Source organism: Phocoena sinus, chromosome 12 (assembly GCF_008692025.1).
Source record: "Phocoena sinus isolate mPhoSin1 chromosome 12, mPhoSin1.pri, whole genome shotgun sequence".
Classification (NCBI taxonomy): domain Eukaryota; kingdom Metazoa; phylum Chordata; class Mammalia; order Artiodactyla; family Phocoenidae; genus Phocoena; species Phocoena sinus.
In genome coordinates, this window is record NC_045774.1 from 30,914,327 (window position 1) to 30,927,155 (window position 12,829).

Here is a 12,829-nt window from a genome sequence, read left to right on the forward strand (position 1 = left end):
TGGAACCAAATAGGAAATGAAAAAGTTATAAGGGTGGGGTGGTGGGTAGTGATAAATAAGAATGGGGAAGATAGGAACCAGACAAAAGGATTTATCTTGGAAGCAATGGAAACCATGTGAAGGTTTTAAGCAGGTGAGTAAATACTTTGCAGTGACAGATTCTTCAGGCAGCAGTGCCAGGAATAAATTGGAAAGGGCAAATAAGGCAGGTCAAAGACCAGTTAATAACAGAAAGACTAACGCAGTAATTCAGACAAAAGATGCCAATGGCATGATATGTTGGGAAGATATCATAAGAAGGTAGAGTGTACAGAGCTTTGGGACTGACTAAATATAGGAGGTGAAAGAGAAAAAAGAATATCAAACAATATACAGGCTTCAATATGATGGTATGGTGGTTCCAATCACTAAGACTGGGAAACATTAAAGGGAGCAGATTTGGGGGTGGGGACAATGAGTGTGGCTTTGAATATGCTTACTTTAAGGTCTGTGTAGGACATTCAGATTAATATCCTGTACATGGCACAAATGTATCTGGTCGAGATCCAGAGAGCAGGGAACCATCAACAACGTGGCAATGGAAAAACATGTAAGTAAAAAGAGGACCAGGGACAAAAGACTATGGGGCATCCACATCAAAGGGGCAGGCAGAGGGAAATAAGACTTCAAGGGAGACCAAAGGAAATGGCCAAAGAGATGGAGAGAGGACAGAACTCAACTACAAAACCCACAGAGAAATCAAGTTATATAAGGACTGAAAAGAATCCATTGGGTTTGGCAATGAGTAGGTTGTTTGGTGGCAATTTGCAGTGCTAGAATCAGAAGCCTTATTGCAGTGGGTTGCCTGGTAAGTATATGGGGACAGTAAATACAGAGGATTTGTGTGTGTGTGTGTTTGTCATCATGTGCTATGAGTATGTGTGTGTTTCAGGAGCTTCAGAGTATGAAAAAGCACTATATAAAGGGATGTGTAGGACAAAGGGAAGGTTGTTTTATTTTGTTTGGGAATTTTTCTTTTTTTTTGAGTATTCTTTTTTTTTTTTACATCTTTATTAGAGTATAATTTCTTTACAGTGGTGTGTTAGTTTCTGCTTTATAACAAAGTGAATCAGCGATTTTTCTTTTTTATGTGGGAGAAACTTACATGTCTTTATAGGCCAAGAAGAAGCTGCAAGAAAAAAAAAGAAATTGAAAGACGAGAAACAGTGAAAGCGTTCCACAGTAGACAGGAGAAGGACCAAAAGCACAAGTGCCGTCCAATCAAGCTTTCTGTACGACATTAAGGTTCGCCACTCCAACCAATTCAGTGGCCACTGGCCATATGAACACTTGAAATGCAACTAGAACAACTAACGAAATGGATTTTAAATTCTGACTAATTTAAATTTAAATGGTCATATGTGACCCAGAATCTACAGAACTGAACACTGCAGCTTTAAGCTAGAGTGAATATGGGGCTGAGGACCCATCAGTCCTGGGGAGGAAGGCTTGAGTGGCTCATGCCTGATGGTCTCGTATAGGAAGGAGGACTGATGTGCTGGGAGGGAGAGAGCAGGGTAGGAACCTTGAGGGAAGCGGGGAGGTTTGGAAACGACACCAAGGAGCAGATAGGAAAGGGCTGACCAGAAAGACTAAAAGCACAGCAGAGCAGAACTGAGGGCCTGGCTGAGACTGGAGACCACAAATATATGGCAAGCAGTGTAGGAGCAACTAAGGCAGGGCAGTTGGCTGGAAAAAAGATTGGGAGGCTGAACGCCAGAGGTGCTAGCAAGAGACTGTTGACCTAAAACGTGATGTCATAGAGAAGGAAGCCGTGTGTTTAAAAGAAAAGGAAGGGGGCAAGAGATCCCGGTCTCAATCAGGTCAAAGAATAGACATAAAGGGTAAGTGAGAGAGAGAGAGAGCAGGAGACAGCAGATGGTTTAGGACCTGAGGGGATGGGGCACTTCTAGGTAATGGCAAGGTTTGGGGCAAGTCTTGGTTGGCTTTAAAGATGCAGGCAACAAGAACTTAGAAGTAAGTTCTGGTGGATACTGGGGTAAACCCATGATGGTGGTAGGAGTTAGGGTTCAATGGAAGAACAGAAGCCAGGTACAAAGCCTTCGACAGCTCAGAAAATCAGTAAGTGTGCTAATTAGACACACAGGAAGATCGCTCATAAGAATAAGAATCTTTAGGACAGGGTTTCTTCAGAACTCTACACCAAAGTGGAGAGGGGGGAAAGACAGGCAGTGTGGGAAAGGTGGTCTCATCTGTGGCATACCAGGGTCCTGAAGGAGGACTTTAGGGGAGAAGCAGATAGATAGAAAGAAGGTTGACAAACCACCTGCCAAGGTGACTATTTCCCAACAGGCAAGGGTCACGTAGGTACCATTATCAACCCTACCCAACCTTTAAGTTTCTCTTTTCGGCTTCCCTAACACTTCCGTTGTGCCTCACTTTCTCCAAAGAGACAGAGGAAATACCACATTTTTGACTGTTAGTATTATAAAATTAGGTCACGTCTTTTGTAGCTATTAAATGCAATTGTATCATTCAAACGGATATTTCATTTTCCACTTGCACAGTTCTCTTTATTTTGGAATTGTCTTTTCTAGCAATTGAATTCCATAAAGTTAAATTTTCTCATATGTACAGGGTAGGTTCAGTATCATTCCTGATGTGAGGCTGTGTCATACTATCATAGCCACGCCATTCTCATCCTCGTGTTATACATGTTAGCACTTCCTTTCTCTCTTTTCCTCTCTTTCATTTCATGATTTTAATGGCAAAAACTAGAAACTTAAATTTTCTTCCCTCTCTTGCAGTGCCAATATTGCCCACATGTACACACACACACACACACACACACACACACACATCTCTCCATGTCCTACAGAGACATTTTCCAGACACTATTTTTGCAACTATCATAAAGTCATTAAATCCAAGATGGAACGGCAGCCTAATTTATGATTTTATCATAAATATTTCTACTTTCTCATGGGTATTAATATAATCTGCTTAGATGTTTTAGATATGCACACTCAATAATAATTGGTATCGAATTCCTTAACGGTATTCTTTGCTTCTTTCAAGAACTTATACTCCCAACTGTGGCAATTTGATGGCAAAAAGAAAAGAATGGGATCGTAAGGACAGAATCACAAAAGTCATTTGCAAGTGACATAACAATAGTATGCGTTTTGCTAGAGACAGTCTGTCAACAGAAACTGTTACCACATCCTTTTCTTTCCATGCAATCTGCATAGTGCATGACCCCGAAACCTGCTGGGCTAAGGGGCTAATATTTGGTCAATGTGCTAACGTAAAAATATTTAGATATGAATGAAAAGGAAAATTTTACCTTAACGAACGTTTACTGATGCTTATTCTGTGACAAACATTGTGCTTGGCACTTTGCAAGATTTGAGGGATTTAATCCTCACAAATTGTCCCAACGGTCTTATAAGGTAGGGTACTAGTAATATCTCCAAGTTAAGGGGAGCCAGCTGAGGCTCAGATATATTAAGTAGTTTGCGTGATGTCACACATTTAATAAAACAGCTGACTAATGAAGTAAAGAAGAAAAAGAAAAAAAAGGTCTCTCCTGAAATAGTCAAAAAGAGAAATACTAGGTCCAGCAAATTCTATATTCATGTCACGTCTGTATTACCTCTATCAATAGAACATTTGAAATCAAGATAACGAAAGTTGCCCTGGTTAAATCCAAAATGGTGGCTAATCTTAGGAATTGCTTTTCCAATACAGAATTAACCTACTTTAGGTAATAAATGTTCCTACTAGAATATCAGACTAGAACTGTTGAAAATCATCTTTAATTAAATACGAATCAAGTTTACTTTGTAGGCTTTATTCTTGAGATCTTAAAACGTAAACACCAAGGTTTTTAAAAATATGATCTATTGGTTTCTTTGTTTTTTCCTTTGATTTTCTAGGCTTGACTGAATACTGGGTCTACTGAAATAGCAGAACAGTAGTATTTCCCTACCATCACCACTGCCAAGAAGAAGAAGGAGCCTAAGCAAATGACCTTCAGCTGTGCTGTCTAAAGGACGCCAGGTGATGCACTGTCAATGCACTTGGTCACCTGCCCTCAACACACATGGAGTCAGAAATCCCCTGGTCTTTGGCAGTTGTAGACTGAAGTCTACAGATCACCATTTCTGCTCAATATCAGGTCATTTTCCCTTCTTGGAAAGCCGGATGTGAAGTGCGAGCAACACAGGAGTTCGGAGTTCCTGAGCGCTCTTTAGATGAAGGCCAGGCTTCCGTGATTAAGAAGAGAACGTCAGAGAAGCAGAAGAGGTACCACCACGCTATGGGGGCCCCTCACTGGCAGCTCCTCAGAAGCTGGCCAGGAGGAATCTGGTGGACTGGTGAGGAAGGGCCTGTGCAGATAGAGTCAAAGCCAACAGGTCTTTGTGCTCAGTTCTACTACAACAGTGCCCAGCCCAACAGCGCCCAGCACAGTACCTAGCACAGAGCCCACCACAGTGCCCAGCACAGCGCCCACCACAGTGCCCAGCAGAGCACCCAGCACAGCACCCAGCACAGTGCCCAACAGAGTGCCCAACACAGCACCCAGCACAGCACCCAGCACAGTACCCAGCACAGTGCCCAACAGAGTGCCCAACACAGCACCCACCACAGTACCCAGCATAGCACCCAGCACAGTGCCCAACAGAGTGCCCAACATAGCACCCAGCACAGCACCCAACACAGCACCCAGCACAGTGCCCAACACAATACCCAGCACAGTGCCCAACACAGCACCCAGCACAGCACCCACCACAGTACCCAGCACAATACCCAGCACAGTGCCCACCACAGTGCCCAAAACAGCACCCACCACAGTATCCAGCACAGCACCCACCACAGTGCCCAATACAGTACCCACCACAGTACCTACCACAGTACCCAACACAGTACCCAGCACAGCACCCACCACAGTGCCCAATACAGTACCCAGCATAGCACCCACCACAGTGCCCAACACAGCACCCAGCACAGTACCTATCACAGTGCCCAACACAGCACCCAGCACAGTACCTATCACAGTGCCCAACACAGTACCCAGCACAGCACCCAGCACAGTACCCACCACAGTGCCCCACTGGGCACAGCACCTAGCAGTGCCTCATCCCACTGCAAAGTAAAGTTGGTTCAAAGTCTCTCTGAAGCTGGGCCAGAAGTTTGCCTGCTTACCTACAGAGTTGAAAGCAAGCAGTGGGAGTCTCAGGAATCAGCCACATTTGGAAACAGCAGGGCAAAACACATGAGCAAGAAGAATCAACAGAGAGCAGTCAGAGACGATGAAAATGCCAGAGAAGATTCATTCGGACAAAATCAGCTTTCATCATCTATATGTGAGAAATGGCTTAATGGTGAAATATTTCCAGACATGAGCAAGTAAGTCCATGAAACTTCCGTGGTGAAGTTTCGGTTCCGTGAAACTTCATCCTGTAGTTGTTCACTTCCACACACACACATGGGTCCGTACGAATATCCCCACATTACAAACCTGCTTCTCCTAGACAAGAGCACTCTCAATCTCTGCCATGTGTAGTGACGACATAGACCTCATTCCATTAACAACATGAAACTCATCAGGATTCAAATCAAATCATCCCATGGCAAAAGAAGGGGAAAGCTGTAAGCCTGAAATGCACACTGGATTCCGTATGAGGAAAGTGCTTTTTCACTGAAGATGAAGTTCATAAGACAGGCACTATGTTAATAACACACCGAGACATGCCTATTAAGGGATACTCGTGAAAAAATTCTGTCTGTGGTAGATACTGCTTCAATGCCAATGGCCTGTCTGAGAGCCTGCCATGGTATTTATGCACAAGGGTCGCTTATCAGTGAATGATGCAATTATTCAAGAAGACTTTTTTGATGCCTGTGGTTGGTCCGAGTCTCAGCCTAAACAAGACAGCACTGGGTTAGAGACTGCACATTTTCAGTGTGGGCTGCGGCTGATGTCATAGCAGTACACACCCTGATATTAAGCCTTCCAAAGCATACCCATCATCTTGATTCATGTTTCCTTTTTTAGCTACATCAGTTCCTTAGTGGATAAGAAGCAACACATCTGCCTACACAGCAAAAATCACAAAAATCTTAATCGTGGGGGGGTGGGGGGGGCAGAAATCTTTGTCTAAGCCCGAGAGTCTCTCCTAATACAGATCAGTAAACGTTATCTTTCTACTTCATGCTTATGTCAGACCGCAGCATAATACTGACTATGCTAATTAGCCCACAGTGTTTTATATGCCTTCTAGGGTTTGTGCTTTAAGAGTTTTAAGAAGCTCTGAGATAACTATCTTAAGAACATATATTGTTCAGAGATCAGTGTATATAGAACGTGAAGAAACGAAGCAGTGGAGTTTGAAAAGAAGTGTTCCCTTTAGAACAGAATTCAGACTCACATGTCCCTGCTCCACCTCTGCCCAAGCTTATGTGATATTACTTAGCCTTCTTGGACCTCAATTTCCTCACCTGCAAAATGGGGAGAATAATCTCTCACAGGACTGTTATGAAGCTGAAGTGAGATCGTGTATGTGAAAGGCCTTTTGTAAATTTCAAATTTCTACATAAACGGAAGGTGATACAGCCATATACAGTATCCATTTCAGGCACCCTGACAGAGCACTAAGAAGCATTCTTGTTAAATTGATCAGACAAAATTGGCATTGTGAGTTCTAACATCAGATTAAACAATGCATTAGTTCACATTTACTTCAAATCTGATGATGTCAAGAGTTTAAATAGAGTGGCTTTTCTTCCTTTATGGTGTTAAGCTCTGACCTAGAAGCCTGATGCCTTCACAAAAAGCCTTATCCATCTGTTCAGATTTTAATATATGATTCCCATAGGCATAGTTATTTAAAAATTCCCACATAGAGGAATATTTTCGAAACTCTTTGGACAATTTGAACAACTTAGTTTTGTTTTGTTTTTTTTCTGTATGCGGGCCTCTCGCTGTTGTGGCCTCTCCCGTTGCGGAACACAGGCTCCGGACGCGCAGGCTCAGTGGCCATGGCTCACGGGCCCAGCCCCTCCGCGGCATGTGGGATTTTCCCGGACCGGGGCACGAACCCGTGTCCCCTGCATCGGCAGGCGGACTCTCAACCACTGCGCCACCAGGGAAGCCCTGAACAACTTAGTTTTTAACACTTTAGCATGTACTGGCTACCAGTTTCCATTCAATTTGAAAACTTGCTTGTCACTATCATGGTAGCATAGTTCACATTTAAAAGTAAATGAAAGAAGAAAGTCTAATGTAGAGTGTAAAATGTCTGTGGCATTGTGTTAAGCAAAAAAATACCATCTTGGTTTCTGAGGAATAAATAACCTAAAGAAAACTTCACTGAAACAGGCAATAATAATAAATTTCTACTTGTCTCTTGAATATTCCCACATGATATTTTTACCTAAAAGTTTCATTTGTTAAATGTCTCTACCAATTCTGAGCACCTAATCTAAAAAATGAAGAAGTCAGATTTGATGTTCTCTAAGCTCTCGCGGAATTTTAACACTCAGAAATCCCTGCAAAGATGAATGGTGTTATCAAGTCAGACTGCGATGGGCTTTCTCAAATCAAGGCTTAGTTGGACTTAAGAGGAGGAAGAGCCACTGAAAGACAGAAGAGATGGGCACATTTAAAATCCTCAAAACCCCAAAGTTAGCAGAAGGAAAGAAATCATAAAGATCAGATCAGAAATAAATGAAAAAGAAATGAAGGAAACAATAGCAAAGATCAATAAAACTAAGAGCTGGTTCTTTGAGAAGATAAACAAAATTGATAAACCATTAGCCAGACTCATCAAGAAAAAAAGGGAGAAGACTCAAATCAATAAAATTAGAAATGAAAAAGGAGAAGTAACAACTGACACTGCAGAAATACAAAAGATCATGAGAGATTACTACAAGCAACTCTATGCCAATAAAATGGACAACCTAGAAGAAATGGACAAATTCGTAGAAATGCACAACCTGCCGAGACAGAACCAGGAAGAAACAGAAAATATGAACAGACCAATCACAAGCACTGAAATTGAAACTGTAATATAAAATCTTGCAACAAACAAAAGCCCAGGACCAGATGGCTTCACAGGTGAATTCGATCAAACATTTAGAGAAGAGCTAACACCTATCCTTCTAAAACTCTTTCAAAATATAGCAGAGAGGAACACTCCCAAACTCATTCTACGAGGCCACCATCAGCCTGATACCAAAACCAGACAAAGATTTCACAAAGAAAGTAAACTACAGGCCAATAACACTGACGAACATAGATGCAAAAATCCTCAACAAAATACTAACAAACAGAATCCAACAGCACATTAAAAGGATCATACACCATGATCAAGTGGGGTTTATTCCAGGAATGCAAGGATTCTTCAATATATGCAAATCAATCAATGTGATACACCATATTAACAAATTGAAGGAGAAAAACCATATGATCATCTCAATAGATGCAGAGAAAGCTTTCGACAAAATTCAACACCCATTTATGATAAAAACTCTGCAGAAAGTAGGCATAGAGGGAACTTTCCTCAACATAATAAAGGCCATATATGACAAAGCCACAGCCAATATCGTCCTCAATGGTGAAAAACTGAAACCATTTCCTCTAAGTTCAGGAACACAAGATCAAGAAGACAAGGTTTCCCACTCTCACCACTCTTATTCAACATAGATTTGGAAGTTCTAGCCACAGCAATCAGAGAAGAAAAAGAAATAAAAGGAATCCAAATCGGAAAAAAAGAAGTAAAGCTGTCACTGTTTGCAGATGACACGATACTATACATAGAGATTCCTAAACATGCTACCAGAAAACTACTAGAGCTAGTCAATGAATTTGGTAGAGTAGCAGGATACAAAATTAATGCACAGAAATCTCTGGCATTCTTATATACACTAATGATGAAAAATCTGAAAGTGAAATTAAGAAAACACTCCCATTTACCATTGCAACAAAAAGAATAAAATATCTAGGAATAAACCTACCTAAGGAGACAAAAGACCTATATGCAGAAAATTATAAGACACTGATGAAAGAAGTTAAAGATGATACAAATAGGTGGAGAGATAAACCATGTTCTTGGATTGGAAGAATCAACATTCTGAAAATGACTCTACTACCCAAAGCAATCTACAGATTCAATGCAATCCCTATCAAACTACCACTGGCATTTTTTACAGAACTAAAACAAAAGATTTCACAATTTGTATGGAAACACAAAAGACCCTGAGTAGCCAAAGCAATCTTGAGAACGAAAAATGGAGCTGGAAGAATCAGGCTGCCCGACTTCAATCTATACTATAAAGCTACAGTAATCAAGACAGTACGGTACTGGCACAAAAACAGAAATATAGATCAACGGAACAGGATAGAAAGCCCAGAGATAAACCCACGCACATATGGTCACCTTATCTTTGATAAAGGAGGCAAGAATATACAGTGGAGAAAAGACAGCCTCTTCAATAAGTGGTGCTGGGAAAACTGGACAGCTACATGTAAAAGAATGAAATTAGAACACTCCCTAACACCATACACAACAATAAACTCAAAATGGATTAAAGACCTAAATGTAAGGCCAGACACTATCAAACTCTTAGAGGAAAACATAGGCAGAACAGTCCATTACATAAATCACAGCAAGATCCTTTTTGACCCACCTCCTAGAGAAACGGAAATAAAAACAAAAATAGACAAATGGGACCTAATGAAACTTAAAAGCTTTTGCACAGCGAAGGAAACCATAAACAAGACAAAAAGGCAACCCTCAGAATGGGAGAAAATATTTGCAAAGGAAGCAACTGACAAAGGATTAATTTCCAAAATTTACAAGCAGCTCATGCAGCTCAATAACAAAAAAACAAACAACCCAATCCAAAAATGGGCAGAAGACCTAAATAGACATTTCTCCAAAGAAGATATACAGATTGCCAACAAACACATGAAACAATGCTCAACATCACTAATCATTAGAGAAATGCAAATCAAAACTACAGGGAGATATTATCTCACACCGGTCAGAATGGCCATCATCAAAAAGTCTAGAAACAATAAATGCTGGAGAGGGTGTGGAGAAAAGGCAACCCTCTTGCACTGTTGGTGGGAATGTAAAGTGATACAGCCACTCTGGAGAACAGTATGGAGGTTCCTTAAAAAACTACAAATAGGGCTTCCCTGGTGGCGCAGTGGTTGAGAGTCCGCCTGCCGATGCAGGAGACGCGGGTTCGTGCCCCGGTCCGGGAAGATCCCGCATGCCGCGGAGCAGCTGGGCCCGTGAGCCATGGCCATTGAGCCTGCGCGTCCGGAGCCTGTGCTCCACAACGGGAGAGGCCACAACAGTGAGTGGCCCGTGTACCGCCAAAAAAAAAAAAAACTGCAAATAGAACTACCATATGACCCAGCAATCCCACTACTGGGCATATACCCTGAGAAAACCAGAATTCAAAAAGAGTCATGTACTAAAATGTTCCATGCAGCTCTATTTACAATAGCCAGGACGTGGAAGCAACCTAATTGTCCATCAACAGATGAATGGATAAAGAAGATGTGGCACATATATATAATGGAATGTTACTCAGCCATAAAAAGAAACGAAATTGAGTTATTTGTAATGAGGCGGATAGACCTAGAGTCTATCATACAGAGTGCAGTAAGTCAGAAAGAGAAAAACAAATACTGTATGCTAACACATATATATGGAATCTAAGAAAAAAAAAAAGGTCATGAAGAACCTAGGGTAAGATGGGAATAAAGACACAGACCTACTAGAGCATGGACTTGAGGATATGGGGAGTGGGAAGGGTAGGCTGTGACGAGGTGAGAGACTGGCATGGAAATATATACACTACAAAATGTAAAATAGATAGCTAGTAGGAAGCAGCCGCGTAGCACAGGGAGATTAGCTCCGTGCTTTGTGACCACCTAGAGGGGTGGGATAGGGTGGGTGGGAGGGAGGGAGACGCAGGAGGGAAGAGATATGGGAACATGTGTATATGTATAACTGATTCACTGTGTTATAAAGCAGAAAGTAACACACCATTGTAAAGCAATTATACTCCAATAAAGATGTCAAAAAAAAATCCTCATACGTTATCTAAAAGTACTTTCATAAACATGGTCTCCTTGGGCTGGAAAATAACCATGAGCAGGTGGGAAATTGGGGGCTCAGGGGAGATTAGGCCTGACCCTGAGCTCCCATGGCAGGTAAATGACAGGTGTGGAACTCACACCTCCACCCTCCTAGCCGGTTCTCTGGGTTCTACCTAATGATTTTCAAAAAGTATTCCAGGAAGCCCTGAAGTTGTGAGAAGGGGCTTTCAAAATATTTATCGTTTCATTTACTCCCATTCTTTGAAATAAATTCTCATCTCAATTCTGTCTTCCTCTTAAACCTTTTGATTTGCTTTCCCCAAATCACACATTTGAAAGAATGGTTACCTCCATTCTTTTCATTCCTACTCACCTATCTCCTTAAGTATCACCGAGGGGACTCTACCTGTTTAGGTAGAGAAAACAAGGGGTTGTAAATACTCCTGGTTGCTGTGGTAATACGTTTGAGTTGCTAATCTGTCAGGATAAGTGTTAGAGAGACCCCTCCATGTAGAAGCATCTGTATTCTCCAGCACCATCTCAGACTAATGCAAGCAGACTACAGGCTAACTAAACGAACAGGATAAGTGAGACAAGTAGCAAACTGAAGGAAATAGCATATTTTAAAAAATTCTTTTCCTTCCTCACTCGTCTAAGCCTCAATTCCATTTATCAGCAAGTAAATGAACAGGCAAACATGAAACACAGACCACATGCAACAGTCTTGACTACCTTCTGACAAATAACTTTGCATCAGAAAATATCCTAAGAAAGTCAGAGAACTAATTATAAGGAGGGAAAAACATGAAGGAAATGAATGTAATTTAGATAGTAAACATCCATGCTTCCTTCCCACCTCTGAACTCCCAGGGAGTACGCCCTCTCTTTAACCTACTTTAAGCAAATACAAGGAAATGTAAGCCAAGCCAGGGTCCCTGAAGATTTTAGGATAATATTTATGACTATTTTTCAAAAAGCCTTCTGGCACACCATGTTTTTTGCTGGAATTCATTTACATGATTGGATTTGAGGCATGTCAGAAATATCGGAAGCCCACTCCCAACTGACCATCACGACAAATCATTCCCCGTCCAGATGTCCTTATACGGCCAGACTTCCTATAAATCTGATGGCTTAGTGTATGCATTGCGTATGGGTCTTGGCTCTGAGTCACATTCCCTGGGAGCTTTGATTTCCGCTTTGAGGGCTGGCACAGACTCCTGCTTGCTCTTATAAGAAAATGTCTACGACTGAAAGCTGAAATGTGCAAGATTCCTTCTTCAAGTACACAAACACTCCAAGTCTGGCCACTTTCCTGTAGTCCTGCCAGGTTTTCTCTATGTCTGATACCTGATCAAGTAACCTTTTTTTCAGGGAAAAAAAAAAAACAACAAAAAACATAAGAGAAGGAATGTAGTACATCCGCAGCTGAACATCTTACAAGCCTTAACCAAACGACCTGTACAAATGATGCCTGAGTAGACACACACGTACCTTATATAGCTCTGTAAATAGGACTCAGTGGCCAGCTCAGTGAATTCCTCATTCTACCAGGAAAAAGAAAAAATGCTCTCTAAAAAGCATTTGCTAGATAAACACTTGCTTACAAGACAAAATTAGTGCATCTTAACCATTTTACACACAAATTCAAAGGCCTTTCTCTCCCAATTCTGACCTGCTGTCAATCAAAAGGGTTGGGATAAGTCA